The sequence below is a fragment of the Nannospalax galili genome, unplaced genomic scaffold (genome assembly GCF_000622305.1).
Source record: "Nannospalax galili isolate Female #2095 unplaced genomic scaffold, S.galili_v1.0 scaffold189, whole genome shotgun sequence".
NCBI lineage: Eukaryota > Metazoa > Chordata > Mammalia > Rodentia > Spalacidae > Nannospalax > Nannospalax galili.
Window position 1 is genome coordinate 355,474 of NW_008360331.1, and position 18,395 is coordinate 373,868.

The following is an 18,395-nucleotide window of genomic DNA, read 5'->3' on the forward strand; positions in this document are numbered from 1 at the left end:
ACTCCAAATGGATCAAAGACCTCAATGTGAAACTGGAAACCCTGAAACTATTAGAAGAAAATATTGGCAGTAACTTACAGGATATAGGTGTAGGAAAGGATTTTCTAAATCAGACAGAATTTGCTCAGGAATTACGGTCAGCAATCAATAAGTAGGACCTCATTAAACTAAAGAACTCCTGTACAGCAAAAGAAACAATGAAAAAGTGAAGAGAAAACCCACAGAATGGGAAAAAAATCTTCACTAGTGACACATCTGACAGAGGTTAAGCATATGGAATGTATAAAGAACTAAAAAAACAAAGAATTGAGAAACCAAATGACCCAATTAAAAGATGGGCTAAAGATCTAAACAGAGAGTTCTCAAAGTAAGAAATAAAGATGGTTAAGAAACATCTCAAAAAGTGTTCAACATCATTAGTAATTAGGAAAATGCAAATTAAAACCACCCTAAGGTATCACCTTACCCCAATCAGACTGGCTAGGATCAAGAGAATAAATGATACCACATGCTGGTGAGGATGTGGAGAAAGCGGAATGCTCATTCACTGCTGGCGTAATTGCAAACTCATGCAGCCTCTATGGAAAACAGTGTGTAGAACTCTTAAAAAACTAAAACTGAATCTACCATATGACCCGGTTATACCACTCCTTGGCATATACCCAAAGGACTCATACTATTGTAGAGACACTTGTAGAACCATGTTTGTTGCTGATCTTTTCATAATAGCTAAGAGATGGAGGCAATCTAAGTGCCCCTCAACTGATGAGTGGTTAACAAAAATGTGGTGTATTTACACAATGGAGTTCTATTCAGCAATAAAGGAAGTTGAAATAATGAAATTTTCAGGTAAATGAATGGATCTAGAAACTGTTATACTAAGTGAAATAACACAGACTCAGAAAAACAAACGACATATGTTCCACCTGATATGTGGCTCCAAGCACCAAATCCTTATAAATTCCAGGTTCTTTTAAAAAGATGATGCTATACAGCAATCCTTTCTGCATGAAATAACTACCATCATCATGACTTTGGCTGAGCCTGATCACTAAACATAGTCACATTTGGGCTTGTTGATAGTTGTGCTCATTCATTAAAGGAGTGCCAAGCAGGGTCACTGGATCCTCACCTGAGTATCCAGCCACTCCTCCCAGTCAACTAAGCCAGCCTTGGAAGACAAAAGAAAAATGAGGAAGAACCCAATAGAGGGATGCTTTTGGAAGCCTTTGTCAAGAAACTCCAGTGGACTCTCATATGAACATGTGAAAATTGCCCTGTTCTGACTTTTTTCTAGTTCCCTGTCTAGAACTTGTAATGCTAATTACTCTTGCCTTTACTTCTCTTTCACATCTCCTATTCATGATTCAAGGACTTTCTTTTCCCCTTAGAGACAAGAGTTATGCAATTTGGGAGTCTTTTAGATAGACCCACTGAAGGGGTACTCCAGTTGCCTCACCCTGCATCCCTGTTCAGCATGGAAGAAGCCAGAGCGGTCTGTGTCCCTATTCCCTATTGGCAATTTGGGTAACCCCTTCAGATAACAATAGGAAGTAGGAACTGGCTAGGCAGTTAGGGTAAAAAGACCCCAAAGAAATGTAGCCAGTTTCTTGGCTAAAAGTCAAAATGTCCTTGGGCTTGTTACCAGCATACTCTTTTCCAAAGGCCAAAAATATCGAAAGTATTTGGGAGCTTGTATCTAATCCTTAAAAGATTTTAGGGTTACCTCTTCAGAGGGGGGAATGTTGGAGGGGAGGGAGTGGATGTGAATTTGATCAAAACACCTTATATGCATATATGAAACGCTCAATAAAGCTTTTGTAAAACATTTTTTTAAAAATCTAGTCCATTTTAAATTAGATCATTTGTTTTCTTTTTAATATTTTATTCTATGTTCATAAGTGTATTGCCTGCATGTGTGCAAATACTAATTCGTTTTCTTAATTCTTTGAGTTTTAGTTTTTTGTATAGTCTAGATATTAATCCTCTATTGAATGTAGAGCTGGCAAAGATTCTCTCCCACTCTCTGGGCTTCCTCTTCACTCAATTCATTGTTTACTGTACAGATGCTTTTAAGCTTAAGAAGGTACCATTTGTCAATTGTTAGCTTTAATTTCTATGGAAATGGAGTCCAATCCATAAAGTCTTTTTCTGTGCCTATATCTTATAGGGTACTGCATATATTTTCTTCTAACTGTTGTAGTGTTTCAAATTTTATGTTGAGGTTCTTGATCCACTTGAAGTTTTTTTTTGTGCAGCGTGATAGATTATGGTCTAATTATATTCTTCTACATGTGAGCATCCAGCTTTCCCAGCACTGTTTGTTGAAGATGCTGACTTTCCTCCAGTGTGCGGTTTTTGGCATCTTCTTTGGCATCCTTTTTGGCATCAGATGGTAGTAGTTATGTGCACTCAAGTTCAAGTCTTCTATTTTATTCCATCAACCTGAATGTTTTTGTGCCAGTACTGTGCTGTGTGTTTACTGCTAGAGCTCTGTAGCATAGCCTGAAATCTCTATGATTAATCCCTCTAGTATTATTCTTTTGCTCAGGATTGCTCTGGTCATCTGGGGTCTTCTGTGTTTTCACACAAATTTAAGGATGAACTTTTTTTTCTATTTCTGTGAAGAATGCCAGAGGGATTTTTAGTGTATTTTTATTGAATTTTTGTGCATTTCATATAATACATCATAATCATATTTATGCCCCCTCCCCCACCAGATTTCATGCATTCTGTCATATAGGTTAAGGACTATCAAATCAAGTGTTTGTATCCAGATGTCCCTCCATGCAAGTTCATTCACTGGGGTCTAGTCAGCCTATCTAGAGTAACTCTCTTAAAGAAAATCGACTCTCTCCCTCACCCAGCAGTAATCAGCTGCCAATAGTTTCTTGTCTAAGACTGGGTCCTCCTGCCCATTTCTCCAGTTCTATTATTAGTTTTTGTCTGTTTGAGTCTTCATGGGTCTTGTGCATGCTGTCACCATTGCTGCAAGTTCATATGAGCAAATTCCAAGAGGCCTGGAAGACTCTGTTTCCATATGTTAATGCGTCAACCCTGGATCTTACAATCTTCTGCCCCCTCTTTCACAATGATCCCTGAGCCATGGGTGGGTGAGGTTTAATATAGCAGTCCTACCTATCCATGGACACACATTGTGCAGTCTCTTATTCTCTACACCTTGACTAGTTGTGGCCTTCTGTGTGCATGGCACTGTGTTGCATGAGGAAGCTTTGCTGGTGAGAGTTGAAGGAAGCATTAGTGTCCTAGCTTGTTTCTGTATTGTTGTGGCAAAACACTCTGACCAGTACCAACTTGGAGAGCAAAGGGTTTATTTGACTTACATCTCCCGGGTCACAATTCTTCAGGGAGCCCAAGTTAGGAACTTAGGGCAGGAACCTGGAGGCAGGAACTGAAGCACAGGTCATGGAGGAATGATGCTTACTGGCTTGCTCCCCTGGCCCATGTTCAACTTGCTCTTATACAAACCTGTACATGGGGGCCACCACCCACAGTGGGTTGGGCCCTCCCACATCACTCAGTAATCAAGAAGATGCCCCACAGACATGACCACAGGCCAGTTTCATGGAGACAATTCATCAATTGAGGCTCCCTCTACCCAGGTGTGTAAAGTTAATAATAAGTTATCCAGCACCATTAGTTGTCTACCCATTGTTCCACTATGTTCCATGAGCCTTAGGTGTAGAGGTTCCACTGTAGATGTGGATTTTTTTTTCGTTTCTGTGAAAAATGTCTTGGGGATTTTTATTGGAACAGCACTGAATCTGTAAATTGCTTTGGTGATTTGCCTGCTTGTCTGTTAAGTGTCGGTGTCATGCAATGCCCATGGAGGCCAGAAGAGGGCACAAGAGGCCCTGGAACTGGAGTTACGAACACTATGTGGGTGCTGGGAACAGAACTTCGGTCCTCTGAAAGATCAGACAGTGCTCTCCACTGCTAAATCTTTTCTCCAGCCCTCCATATTTTTTTTTCTTTTCTTTTTTTTCTTTTATTGTCTTTTTGAGACAGGGTCTCCTTGTAGCCCCAGCTGTCCTGGAACTCACTATGTAGACCAGGCTGGCCTCAAACTCACAAAGATCTGCCTGCCTCTGCCTCCCAAGTGCTGGGATTAAAGGCATGCACCACCATGCCTGGCCCATGTTTTTTTGTTTGTTTGTTTGTTTGTTTGTTTGTTTGTTTGTTTTAATGTAGGTGCCTAGAACTATAAATTTCCTTCTAAGGATTGATTTTAAAGTGTCCCAGAGATTTTGTTACATTGTGTTTTCATTTTCATTTAATTACTTGATTTTTTAAAATTTCTTTCTTTATCATTCAGTAGTGTGTGGTTTAATCTCCATGAGTTCATGTAATTAATAGAGGTTCTTTTGCTGTTGATTTTAAGCTTTATTGCATTGTGGCCAGATGGAATACATGGAATTATTTCAATTTTTCTGTATTTCCTGAGGTTTGTTTTGTGCCCCAGTACATGCTCTGTTTCAGAGAAACTTTCATGAGCTCTGAATAGAGTATGTATTCTTTGTGTTTGGGTGAAATATTCTGTAGATGTCTGTTAGGTACATTTAATGTATAATGTCATTTAATTCTGTTTCTTTTTTTCCCACATGACCTTCTATTGGAAAAAGTTGGGTATTTAAGTTGTCTATTGTTACCTAGTTGGGCTTAGTCTATGCCTTAAAGTCCAGTAGTATTCTTTTTTTTAATTATTTATTTAGTAACCACATAATTAGACGAAGCATTTCATTACTTTAACATATTCAATAACAATTTCCAGAGCAAAGATACGTCTCTTTCAAAAGTGGCTGTAAATTTTTAGGTTAACAGTTGAATTAATACAGTTATACAATATTGAACTCAGTATAAACCCTATAAGACATAAAATTGAATGAGGTTTTAACCTTTAAAGAAGATATCCATTTCATTTAAAAATATATTGTATTGTTTCCTACAGAAAGACTCATTTTTAATGCTACTAACACTTAGATGTCTGCTCATACATCTCTAATCTCCATGTAACTAATTATTACTAGTCAGAGTCAGTTACACTCAGATCCTTGGCACCTGAGAAGGATATAAAGTCATTAAGTAGATTTCTACGGTAATGTTTAGTACCACTACTAATTAACATCGAGTAAATTTGTATGCTTCTTCCTCAAATATAACTCATTTTCTTTATCTGTTAATACAGAACGTCCCAAACAGTCTTATTCATCTACATACCCACTTCTCAAATAGCACCATCCCATAGCCTTCCCCCACCCCCAACTGGAGCCCATATACTCTGTCATCCCTGTTACTGTCCACTGTGTTATCGGTACCCCAGCTGTTCCCCAGTGCTTATGCATCCGCTGAATCTAGTCAGCCTATCTAGAATTCCTTGTTTTAAGAAGATCAGCTGTTCCTCATCTGGTAGGAATCAGTTGTTAATATTTCTTTAGGTGAGATTGGGGTCTGCTGTTCATTTTCCCAGTTCTATGCTGGGTTACTGTCTGGGAGTCTCTTGGGCCACCCTGGCCAACAGCTCAAAGGAAGGTATCTCCTGTCTGGCATTGTTTCTTGTTCTGTAGCCTTTAGCTATACATATGGACTCTTAAAAGTATTATACTGATCACTTTAGTCTTTGGTTATACTTTCCTTTTGGGTGTTTAAGAGCACACAGTTGGTCCAGATAAACCAATTTATTTTTACTCTTAAGGTCATTTGAGGATCTGTTCCTTAGAGGTCACATCGGAAGCATGGAGGAAATGTATCCTCTGTGTTGACCCTTCTCTTTGTAGACTGGACACTGGTTCAAGTCCATTTGTTGGGGTCTCCGTGGCCTCCTTGATCAAGAGGACAGGTGACTCACGACAGTTACAGGACATTTTGAGAGATGCTCATAGTCCCCTGGAACTTAGTTGACCTAAAAGGGCAAGGAGCAAAAACTGTCCTTTATGTCCCTCTGACCAAATTAGAATAGGCCTCAAAGTATGGCTGTAAATTGTCCAAGAAGGTTAGTTCAACCAGCCTGATAGTTTTAATTACCATGTGCCATGTAGATAAAGCTTGGGCAAAGACCAAACATTCTCAGATAAACCTTGCCTAGACATATATTATATTCCCTGATCTAGTTGTATGTATAATTTGTCAGTAGGTTGTTGGACTAATATGGTTCCCTCTGTTTTTTTAAAACTAGCAAGCATTTTACCTCTCACATTGTGTAACCCTTCCACCATGGTTTCCACACTTAAGGTGCCCATTTTCCCATTTCTTCCTTAATAATACCCTTTTCCTATCGTCCCACCTCTCTTGAGTTCCTTCTTTCCCTTTATCCCCTAGGTTCAACTAAGAGGACATTTCAATTCTAAACACACATACACCAAACACTGGTGCAACCAGTTTCTTAAAAAGACTACTACTGTATGTTCCTTGTTGTTCCTTGCTCATAATGAAGTGTTTTTCTTTATGTCTTCTGATTAATTCTTAGTTTGGAGTCCATTTTGTCAGACACTGGGATAACAACACCTGCTTTCTTCTTGGTCCTGTTTGTGTGGAATACTTTTTTCCATACTTTCACCTTAAGGTAGTGTCTATCCTTGAAGATAAAATGAGTTTCTTCTAGGCAACAAAAACAATTCTGTTTCTTAATTCATCCAGTTAGCCTAGGTCTTTTAACTGAAGAGGTGGGACCATTAACATTTTAAAGTTGTTATGGAAAGATATGTGTTGATTGCTGTCATTTTTTCTGTTTGTGTTCTTAGTCTGTGTTTCAGTAAGTATAGCTTCATTTGTCTTCTTTCTATGGCCTATGGGCTGTTTATTCCTCTCTTACATTCTTAGGATTCCTTCCCATATTCTCTGCAGGGCTGGCTTGGTGGACATGAATTCTTTTTGTCTGTTTATATTGTGGAAACTTTTTCTTTCCTCAACTATGACAGACAGTTTTGCTGTATAAAATAGTCTGGGGTAGCATCTGCTGTCTTTAGAATTTGTAGTACATTGTTCCAGGTGCTTCTGTCTTTTAAAGTTTCTTTGTAAAAGTCAGCTGTTCTTCTGATGAGTTTTACTTTTATGTGACTTACAGGTTTTTCTCTTGCTGTCTTTGTTCTATATATTTAGTATTTTTACTATGATATGCCATGGGGAGGTCCTGTTCTTGTCCTGTCTATTTGGTGTTCGATGTGCTTCTTGCATCTGTATGGGTATATCTTTCCTTAATTGGGAGAAGTTTTTTCTATAGTCCTGTTGAAGATCTGGCATTCCTCTACTCTATTATTTATACCTGTAATCCATAGGTATAGATTTTGTTTTCTTGGTCTCTCAAAGCTCCTGCATATTTTTCCCTGTATTTTTTTTAATTTTCCTTATTCTTTGATTGAGCAGCCATTTCCTCTAGTTTATCATTAAATCTAATATTCTGTCTTCTACTTAATCTATTCTACTGCTTAGGGTTTTCCCTGAGTTTTCTAATTGTGTTGTTGAATTTTTCAATTGCATCTTTATTTCAGCTTGAATTTTCTTCAATATTTCTATCTCTTTACTGAATTCATTTTTCAAATCCTGAATTATCTGTGTCATTTCATTGAGATATGTATTTGTGCTTTCTTGAGCTTCATTCAGGAGTTTATTCCTCTCCACTTTAATTTCATTGAAGTGTTTGTGTTTTTTTAAACCCTTTGATCATGCTTTTTATTGTTCTTTTAACTTCTTGCCTTGGAGTTAATCTGGAAAATTCTCATTGTAGAAGATTTCTGTAGAACTACTGAGCTTGGCTGGAACATAATGGCTTGGCTTTCATATTGTTTGTGTTTTTGCAATGTGACCTTGGCAGATGGACACATATGGTTATGTGTCTGATATGAAATTCCACCCTGCCTTTACTGAATGGAAATTTGGATCTGTTTTTGTTGTTGCCCAGACTTGGTTGATTTTTAGATCAGGTCTGACCAGTTAGTAGGTCAATCTTTCAGAAACTCAGTGTTAATTTTTTATTGGAGGGAGAGGGACAATTCAAATTCATTACTAACAAACAAAGAATCTAAATGTGATTCTAGGCTGTGTCTGCCTGGGCTGTTTTAGAGGCTGCACTTTCACAGCTATGTCTTGTTAGAATTTAGGATGAGAAGGCGATATGAGAATAAAGAAATAGGAATAGAGTCCGACCTCAACAGATACAAATAGCTTTATTAGCTATAAAGAGCAAGCAACCTTCCCGACGGAATGGAGGTTGTGTGTTGGGGTTGGGGGAAGTCTGGGATTTATAGGGGGCTAAAAGGTGTGCTTCTTCCCAGAATCTCAGAATGTGGGTCATGTCTTGGGTGGTTTCATGCTCCTTCCCAGAATCCAGGGAAGAGAGATGGGGGTTTCTGATAGGGGAAGCAGGTATCTTCTGCAAGGTGTTTGATAAGGAAACATCTGCAAGGAGGCTAAGGAACTAGATGTCTTCTGCTAGGGGGTTGGTAAGGAACCAAATGTCTAGACAAGAGGCCTTGTGTTCTGAGATAAATCTATCTCCCTCCTGGAGTGGGGAAGCAAGGTGGGTAGATGGTCGTGATTTTCCATCATGCCTAGGGATGGTGGTGGGGCAAGTTTGTGGGGAACTCAGCAGGCTGGGTCAATGGGTTAGCTGCATGACCCAAGCTAGGTCTGGGAGTGTGGAGGTGATTGCAAGATGGATGAGGTTATTATGATCAACTTACCAGGCTGGACTGATGCATGAGCTATGCCAACCAAGATAGGCTGGGAATATGGGGGGGTGGTTAATATGATTTTGAACTAAATTATTTGTTAAGCAGTATAACCCCACCATCATATAGATTTTTCTCATTTCTAGTCTTCTTCTGATTTCTTGTAGCTGCATGTACTCTTTGGATTTGTATTTTAAATGTAGATCCAAGATTCTCCTCGCCTCCTCCAGCTGACAGGACAAGCACAGCTTCCTCAGAATAAATGTAACAAGAAATTGGAAGTATATTCGAACTATACTTTCAAGGTCTCTTGAATCTCACACTGTACTAAAAACCCTAATAAATGTGGCAGATCACTTTTCTCTCTTCTGTCCACAACCAGAAGTCCCAAAGACAGTTCACTCTGATCAATAAGAACAACAAAATTTGTTCAGTACCTGCCAAAGTGTGAACTGACCCCTGATGTCACTGAATGGGGTTATACATTTTTTTTTGTATTCTGATGGTAGAAACATAATTTTTGAAAGATAAGAAGCCAAGTGAATAGAAGAAGTTAAGGAAATCTTTCTTAAAATCTCCGAATAAAGCATTCTTCCACACCTCTAACTTTTCATTTAAATGCTAATTTTCCCATTATAATTTTTCATACTTGATTTCTTTCATTAACCACCTCATATACCATTGCATTTGCTTTGTGTGAGACCTCTGAGGATACATACAAGCTCTTATTTTAACCACTACTGTAAGAAACATACAGTGAATATTAAATGGGTTTTTAGGGAAATAAACACTTTGTTGAATCAAGTATTAACTTTCTTTGTAAGATGCACAGAAACAAAGGATTCAAAAATGCACCTGGCAGATAGTAAACACCTGATCTATACAAGGACCAAATCACAGAAGACATTAGTACTGTCGATGTTTTCTAATTTCCTTCCTCAAAACTACCCAGTGAAGCCTGGGATCAACCAGAGGCCTGCATCTGTTTTAATGAAAAACTGTAAGTATATTTTTACTTAAAATATCGAAGTAGTCAAACAACGCCTTTCCCAATGCAGCATTCCAGCCAATTCAACACTTAATGGTTAGTTCATACAGTAACTTCACTCTTTTCTTTCTGGAGCAAGTTATTAAAGCACAATTTTTTGCTTGATGTATAATGTTTAATGATATATAATGTTTGACAATATAATGTTTCTTTCATGAATCTTGAAATAAGTGAAGAATGAAAGAGAGATGGAAAACTAAAACTACTCATAAGAAGCAATCAATTTATTTTAGATATTTTGCAGAGCATAGCTGTAGTTAGTAATAATAATTGTAATTCAAAATTTCCTAAAGTCAATCACATAGGTTCTCAACACACACACACACACACACACATGCACACACACAGTATTTGAGGTAACTTTTTTGTTAATCAGTTCTATTTAAACACTCTGCTTTAAATACATATATAACACCATGATGCTTTACAATTACAACTTGTTGATTTATATAGTAAGATAAAAACTTTTCAAATCTCACACAGCCATATTCTTGAGAGAAATATATTAATTGCCTTAAGTATTTTATTAGCATTGCATATAAAAAGGGTGAAAAGAAGTCTGGGCGTGGTGGCACAGATCTTTAGTCCCAGCACTCAGGAGGCAGGGGCAGACGAATCTCTGTGAGATCAAGGCCAGCCTGGTCTACATACTGAGTTCCAGGCAATCTGGGGCTACACAATGAGACCCTGTCTCAAAAAACTAAAAAAAAATTTTTAATTAAAAATATAAAATAAAATAAAATAAAATAAAATAAGAAACAAATGGTGAAAAGAAAATTTGCCTGAACGGAACCTTTTACACTCTCTGGCCATCATTCTACACGTACCACAAGTTGAAGGAGGTAACACTGCAAGGGGTCCCTTGTTTTGCACAGGGGAAACCACGAAGCAAACACCAACTAGACTGAGATACCAGTGTAAAGTTACATACACCGCGGAGGTATAATGCCCACTGATTATTTATTTGCTACAATTAACATATTCTGCCTAGTATAGGGATTTGTACTTTGAAATGAGATATTGCCTTAACGAATCCTAGAATAGTTATGTCATTATTTCAGCAGCTGAATGATGGTTGATAAGCTGGCTCAAACAGAGGCTGAAAACCATGAGCCGTGCGCATAATGAAGAGTTATTACAGAGAACAAAAGGGTCAGTGTGCTGGCTTCCACTAAGTGAGAGCTATTGTAAGATACAGAAGCTCAGAATCTGCTCATTTGTCAAGCAAGTTGCAGCTTTGATAAACTGAGACATCGAAGCAGTTCTAGAAACCAGAGTAAGACAGAGTTGAGAGACCAAAGCCTATTCAGACACAGCTTTGTGCAGAAGACAGAATAAATATGTTGACTTTTCTTTTCATTCCCTTCCCAAACCACATACACACAGGCTGTGCTAAACTGACTATGAAATGAAGGACAGCGTTATATTTTGTCTAGACTTTGGGTCCATGATGCTAAGGTTGTAAGAGAAATAACACTTCCTTGGCTACGATAAAGAGATCATATAGAAGATAATGGAATACTGAAGGACAGTCTATACAAATGAGTAAATGGATTATAGATATATGCACTGAGGTATAAATAAGTAAATAATAAACAAGTAAGAAGCAGATCCTAAACTTATTGTGGTAGTCCTCTCTGGGAACAAAAATAGATATTTAAGAGACAGAGTTGGCTTGTGTTCAAAGACACTGATGTTTTATTTTAAGCTAAGTTTTCCTTATATTGTGGTTGTTTCCATATATTACATTTGTTAAAAAAAATTCAATCAACAATTCCTAAAACTTAAAATCAATACAGTTAGCACTAACATTTTGAGATCACAAATAATACACCTATAGAGTAAAAACAAAACAAAACAAAACAGCTGCTGCCCAAGTAATATTGAAGCATTGAAGTGTATCTTTTGCACTTTGTCTTTTTGAGACAAGGTTTCCCTATAGCCCCAGATGGCCTAGAACTCACTATATAGACCAGGCTGGCCTTGAACTCACAAGCTTCAAGTTTTTCATAATGAGTGCAGGTAACATTTTTATCAGCATCATAATGTCACTCTCTAAAAATACCAGGAAATATTTCATACCACAATGTATGGAATAACATAGACCCTTGAAGTTCTGTATATTTACTTCCAGTGGTAGAATAAACCAGTCCCACATATAATAGCCTTAAATGGGAACAATTTATTATTTCTTCATAAGTCCATGGGTCAGTTGGAAATTCTGTGCTTCTGCCTGATCTGGATAGGGACTTGCTTATGCTTCCATAGTGAGCAAGGAGGTCACAGGCACCAAGCACAGAATGTCTCAGCTTACCTTCACCTCTAGAGGTATGCTCCAGGCTGGTTCTCAGGGCAGAGGAAAGTGGCTCCAAGGACTGCGAAAATACCAAGCTTCTAGAGGGCAGGCTCAAAAGTCACTCCGCTGAATTACTTCATCCAGTGCAACTCAACCCACATTCAAGTGAACAGAATAGTGAGGTGAATAGTTGAGATCATTTTGGGCAATTGGTCTACCATGTGTTCTAATTCAGAGACCACAAATTGGAGTCAGTCATCCACTGACTCAACTCAAATTCTCCTTCCCTTTCTGTTCTTATTTATTCCAGTTTCTAAATGCCTTGCCTCTGTAGCCCTCTTGACCAAGTTAGTATTAGTTAAACTGCCACACTTAATGGTCCTGGAACCTCAGTTCTATGTACTTCAATTTCATCATTTACTTAATAGAACATGCTGAGCCCTGTGCTAGGTGTTAGGAGTATGCTGGTAAATACAACAGGCTCCCTGTCCTCAGTGACCTCTCAGATTCATAGAAGACACAAACACAAAAATTATCACACTTAGAAAATAGATGGGTGTGTGACAGTAAAGACAGAAGGGATGGAGCTAAGAGATGGCCCAGCGGTTAAGGGCACTGACAGCTCTTGCAGTGGACCTGGGTTCAATTCTCAGCACCCACATAACTGTTAGTAACTAACAACTGTCCATAACTCCAGATCCAGTTACACTGTCTTCTGACCGCAGCGGGTGTTGCATGACACACATGCACTTGCGTGCAGGTATTGCACTCATCACATAGAATAAAGATTTTTTTTAAAAAAAAGATATTTATAAGGCCAGACATGGTGGCACACACCTTTAATCCCAGCACTCCAGAGGCAGAGGCTGGCAGATCTGGGGCTTTAGGGACACCTGTCTCAAAAAGACCAAAAGACACTATATGCATTTCTCACAGGGTTTCTACAGCACCACTGTTCCCTAGGTTTCGTAGCCCCCCGAGATTCATGCATCTCTACTCTTTATTTTCTCATCTGGCTATCCTCCTCCCTTCCTTCCTAATCACAGTGTCCCCATTATCCCCACCCTCTCCCCAATACCTCCCGACTCCCACCATCTTTCCTGTCCTGACTTCCTTCTCTCCCCCACACCATGGTCCCTCCTCTCCTCCCTGCTGATTACTCCCACTTTTTCCACCTCCTTCAGGTAACATCTGTTCCTTACTATTCCCCTTTCAGGTTGTTTCTTGTCCTTTACCTCCATGTATCATTTGCCTTTACGTGGCTCCTGGTATTACATCAGAATTTATACACTCACATATAAGGGATTGGTGCTACAATCCACAAATGAGGTAAAACATACATCGCTTGCTTTTCTGTGTTTGTGTTACTTCACTTAGTATAACACTCTCTAGCTCTATCCATTTACCTGCAAATTCCAGAATTTCATCTTTTCTTACTGCTGGTAGAACTCCATTGACTAGATTGATGTACCACATTTTCATTGTCCCTTCATCAGTTGAGGGACATTTAGATTGTTTCCATTTCTTACCTATTGTGAAGAGAGCAGCAACAAACATGAATGTTCAGGTATCTCTACCATACGATGAGTCCTTTGGGTATACACCAAAGAGCAGTATCATTGGATTATATGATAGGTTCATTTTTAGTTTCTTTAGGGTTCTCCACATTGCTTTCCATAGTGGTTGCATGAGTTTGCATTCCTACCATCAGTGAATGAGCGTTCCTCTTTCTCCATATCCTCTCCAACAATTGGAGTCTTTCATTTTCTTCATCTTAGCCAATCCTAGTGGGGTAAGATGAAATCTTAAAGAGGTTTTGATTTGTATTTCTCTAATTACTAAGGATATTCAACACTTTTTTTTGTTTGTTTTGTTTTGTTTTGTTTTGATGGTCTTTTTGAGACAAGTGTCTCCCTGTAGCCCCAGCTGGCCTGGAACTCACTATGTAGACCAGGCTGGCCTGGAACTCACAGAGATCTGCCTGGCTCTGCCTCCCTAGTGCTGGTATTAAAGGTGAGTGCCACCACGCCTGGGAAATATTGAACACTTTTTAAGGTGCTTCTTAGCCATTTTTATTTCTTTACTTGATAACTCTCTAAGAGCTGCTTGGTAGGGAATGCAGTGCCAGATAGAAGAAACCTCCCTTAGAGAGAAAAACATGCCCTATAGCATTCATCAAAGAAGCTTCTTTTTGCAAAAGATGGAGGCTACCACAGAACAGCACATTTTGTCAGGCATAGAGAACATACACCTGGGAGATGCCCAGTACTACATGACACATCTGCAGTTGAATCTCTGCAACTAAAGCTCATGGAACATAGCAGAGTAAGGGGTAGAGAGTGGGCTAATGCACCCCTCAATTCTAACCAGTGAGGCTTCCATGTACAGTGGAGTGCGATATACAGAGAAGACCACAACTGGCCACAAGTTTTGGTGAATAAGAGACTGTAGAGTGTAGGATGAGACTCCTATATGGAACCTCACCCACCCATGACCAGGGACCATTGCAGAAGAGGAGGAGGAAAGATTATAAGAGCCCAGGCTGGTTCGTGAACATAAGGTGATGGAGGTCATGAGAGCTTGTGGCAATGGTGGTGTTGAGTACTGGACCCGTGTCAGCTCAATTAAACAAGGGCTCAAAGGGGAGGTGAGAAATAGGTGGAGGGCAGCATTAGATTGAGAACTATTTGAGACTGATTGCTGCTGGGTGAGGGAGAGTATGACTTACATACAACCACTGGGTGGGCTGACTAGACCCCAATGAACACATTTACACTGAAGGATATTTGGGTACAAACATCTGAATGAATAGGACTCAGCTTGTATGGCAGAATGCATAGGGTTCAGTGGGGGGATTGAGGGAGGCATGAATGGGGGACGGGCTCTTGATTTGAGTGAGAAATGTATGAAATTTTAAAAGCTCAACTTTTTAAAAAGAAAAAAAAAAGAAGAAGAAAAATAAAGATATTTAGAAGGGAATTCTGCAAGCCCAAATTGACCCCCAAAATAGAAAGGGGAAAAACAGAAAGTAGTCAACTCAGAATTACATTCCCAGGAACTCCAATGTGATCTATACCTCAGCATTACACCAGGGCAGCAAGCTAAGCGAAGACATAAAGATTGAACGTAGTGCTGGGTGCTCAAGAGACAGGAAGCTATAGTCACGGAGCATTGCTGCAACATAAAGATAAATGAGGAAGTAGAAAAAAATGAGACTCCAAGTTTATATTTTTAAAAACTATTGACAATAGGATGGGAAATAGAGAAGAAAAAAGATTGATAAAAGTAGATGAAGCTGATCGTGATCTTATCATCTCTTAATTGTAAAAATGTATTCATTTATTGTGTTTATCATTTTGTCTCCCTCTTCACTAGAAAATAATTATACAAAGGCACAGATTTTTTCTTTTTTTTTCCTTTTTAATTTTTAGTATTTTCTTTATAAAAATATTTTGATCATATTTGGACCCCCCTCCTCCTCACTACCCACCTAGATTTCATAGCCCCCATTGTTATCTGTCCTTTTTAATTATTTATGTATAAATTCTTGTTTTTTAAAGGTCTATCAATTCCATCCCATGCCTCCCACATGCTCCTGGGTGTGGGTTCATGCCCTGGAGTCTAGTCAACCTACCAAGCATCACACCAAGGAAAAATGACTCTCCCTCACCCAGCATCCATCAGTTGCCAGGAGAACCTCTCCTAGGACTGAAGATTCCTGGCCACCTCCCTTATCCATGCTGGTCCCTGTATGGCTTGGGTTTGCACAGATCTTGTGCATGCTGTCAAAAGTGCTTGAGTTCATATGTGTAACTACCCTGTGGTGTCCAGACAACACAATTTCCTTGTATTCATCTACCACCTCTGGCTCTTACAATAGTTCTGCTTCTTCTTGCTCAATGATCCCTGAACCTTGGGAGAAGTTTCCATATAGGTGGTCCATGGGGCTGAATACTCCACAGTCTCTTCTTCTCTGCATATTGACCAGTTGTGAGTCTCTGTGTGAACTGCCATGTGCTACAAGAAGCTTCCCTGGTGAGAGGTGAGAGAAGCACTAATCTATGGGGATAGCAATCAGTCATTATGAGTCAATTCAATATTATGTTTATTTGGCAGAATGACAGCAGTAGGTTCTTCCCTACGATCTGTGACCTAGCCAGCCACAGCTTGTGGCCCTGATAACAGTGCCGATGTGTACTCTCTGATGTGAAGTAGACCTTAAATCCAATTAGAAGGTAGTTGATTACTCCCATAATATTCCTGCTACTATTGCACCACTTGGGTGTATTTTAAAGGCACAGATTGTGTTTTGATTATTTATTTAATAACCACATAATTGGAAGAAGCATTTCATTACAATAGCATTCACATATTTAATAACAATTTCCAGAGCTAAGATGCATCTCTTTCAAAATTAGCTGTAAATTTTTGGGTTTACAGTTGAATTAATACTGTTTTACAATACTGAACTCAGTATAAACCTAAAGGGACAGATTTTTATCTGTCTTCCTCATCAATGCATCCCAAGCACTCAGACAAGTGCTCTACCCCTAAGCTATACTTTCAGTCTCTGTTCTTTCATTTTATTGAGCTTTTTAAATTTCATACATTTCCCACTCAAATCTGGACCCCCTCCCCCATCAATACCTTCTTCTAACCCCCCTCCCCAGAACCCTATGTGCTCTGCCATATATGCTGAATTCTATTCATTCAGGTGTTTGTACCCAAATGTTCTTCAGTGTAAATGCATCCACTGGAGTCTAGTCAGCCCACCCAGTGGTCCTATGTAAATCATACTCTCCCTCACCCAGCAGCAATCAGTCTCATATAGTTTTCAATCTAGTGCTGGCCCGCTACCTATTTCTCACCTCCCCTTTGGGCCCTTGTTTAATTGAGCTGACATTGGCCCTGCGCTCAACACCACTGCTGTCACTGCTGTCACAGGCTCACCTGAACAGTCCCTTAGTGGCCTAGAAGCCTCTGCCTCCCTATGTTCATGAACCAGCCCTGGCTCTTACAATCTTTCTGCATCCTCTTCCACAATGGTCCCTGATTGGGTGGGTGAGGTTCCATATAGGAGTCCCATCCTACACTCTATAGTCTCTTATTCTTCAAAACGTGGCCATTTGTGGCCTTCTGTGTGTATCGCACTCTGATGTACATGGAAGCCTCATTGGTGAGAGTTGAGGGTGCATTAGCCCTCTCTCTACCCCTTATTCTGCTATGTTCCATGAGCCTTGGTTGTAGAAACTCGACTGCAGATGTGTCACCTAGTACTGGGCATTTCCCAGGAGTATGTTCTCTATGCCTGACCAAATGTGCAACTCTGCAGTAGCCTCCATCTGTTGCAAAATAAGCCTCTTTGATGAGTGCTGTACAGCATGCTTGTCACTCTAAGGGAGGTCTCTTCTATCTGGCACTGTGTTCCCTGCCAAGCAGCCCCCAGGTATGCATATAAATTAATGTTCAGACACTCTATGTGCTTTTCTTATATGGTTTCTAGGGTATCACATTTCCCTCTAGGTTTCCTAGACCCTGAGATTCTGTCTTTGTTCTTAAATTCACCTCTGTAACTCTCTGAACCTACATTTTAAGTTGTGACTATGATAGTTTTCCATTATCATAACAAGATATCTGAGACAATAAACTTTAAAGGAAATGAGGGTTTTTAGGCTCACAATTTTCGAGGTTCTAGTCCATGGTCACTTGTCCTTGCCAATTTGTATCTGTGACAAGCCAACATCAGGATGGAGGGGGCATGATGGAACAAGCTGCTAGCTTTATGGTAGCTGGGAAGTCCAAGGAAAGAAAGAAACCTGAGTCCCTCTATGCTCTTTCAGGCTATGTCCCTAATAAGTCAAACCCTCCCACATACCGTACTTCTTAAGAGCTATATCACATCCCTATAGTCCCAGGTACTGAGGTCTGAGCCCTTAATATATGGGCCTGGGTAAGTGGGTAGTACTTACGCAGAGCATAGAAATGACCACAATTAGTAAGAAATTGGAATACCACATTATACCATGACTGATGAAAATACAGGGTCTTTTTCTCTAGTCTCCTGTCCACTGACTGCAGCGCACTGCCCTTCACATCAGCCACTCTGTGGCTCTTAGCTTAGACCTCACTCTCAGCTTAGATACCCCATAGAAAGGCTCCTTTGTATCCCTTCAATCCCTGAACACTTTAAAAACTCTTCTCCTGTTCTATTCTGGATTATTGAGTTTGCTTGGGTCTTGTGCAGCTGGGTGAGGGAGAGCTGATCTTCTTTAAGGGATAAACTCTAGATAGGCTGACTAGATTGTAGTGAATAAAGTTGTACTGAGGAACATCCTAACAAGCTCAACTTGATAGGCCTTAACATATA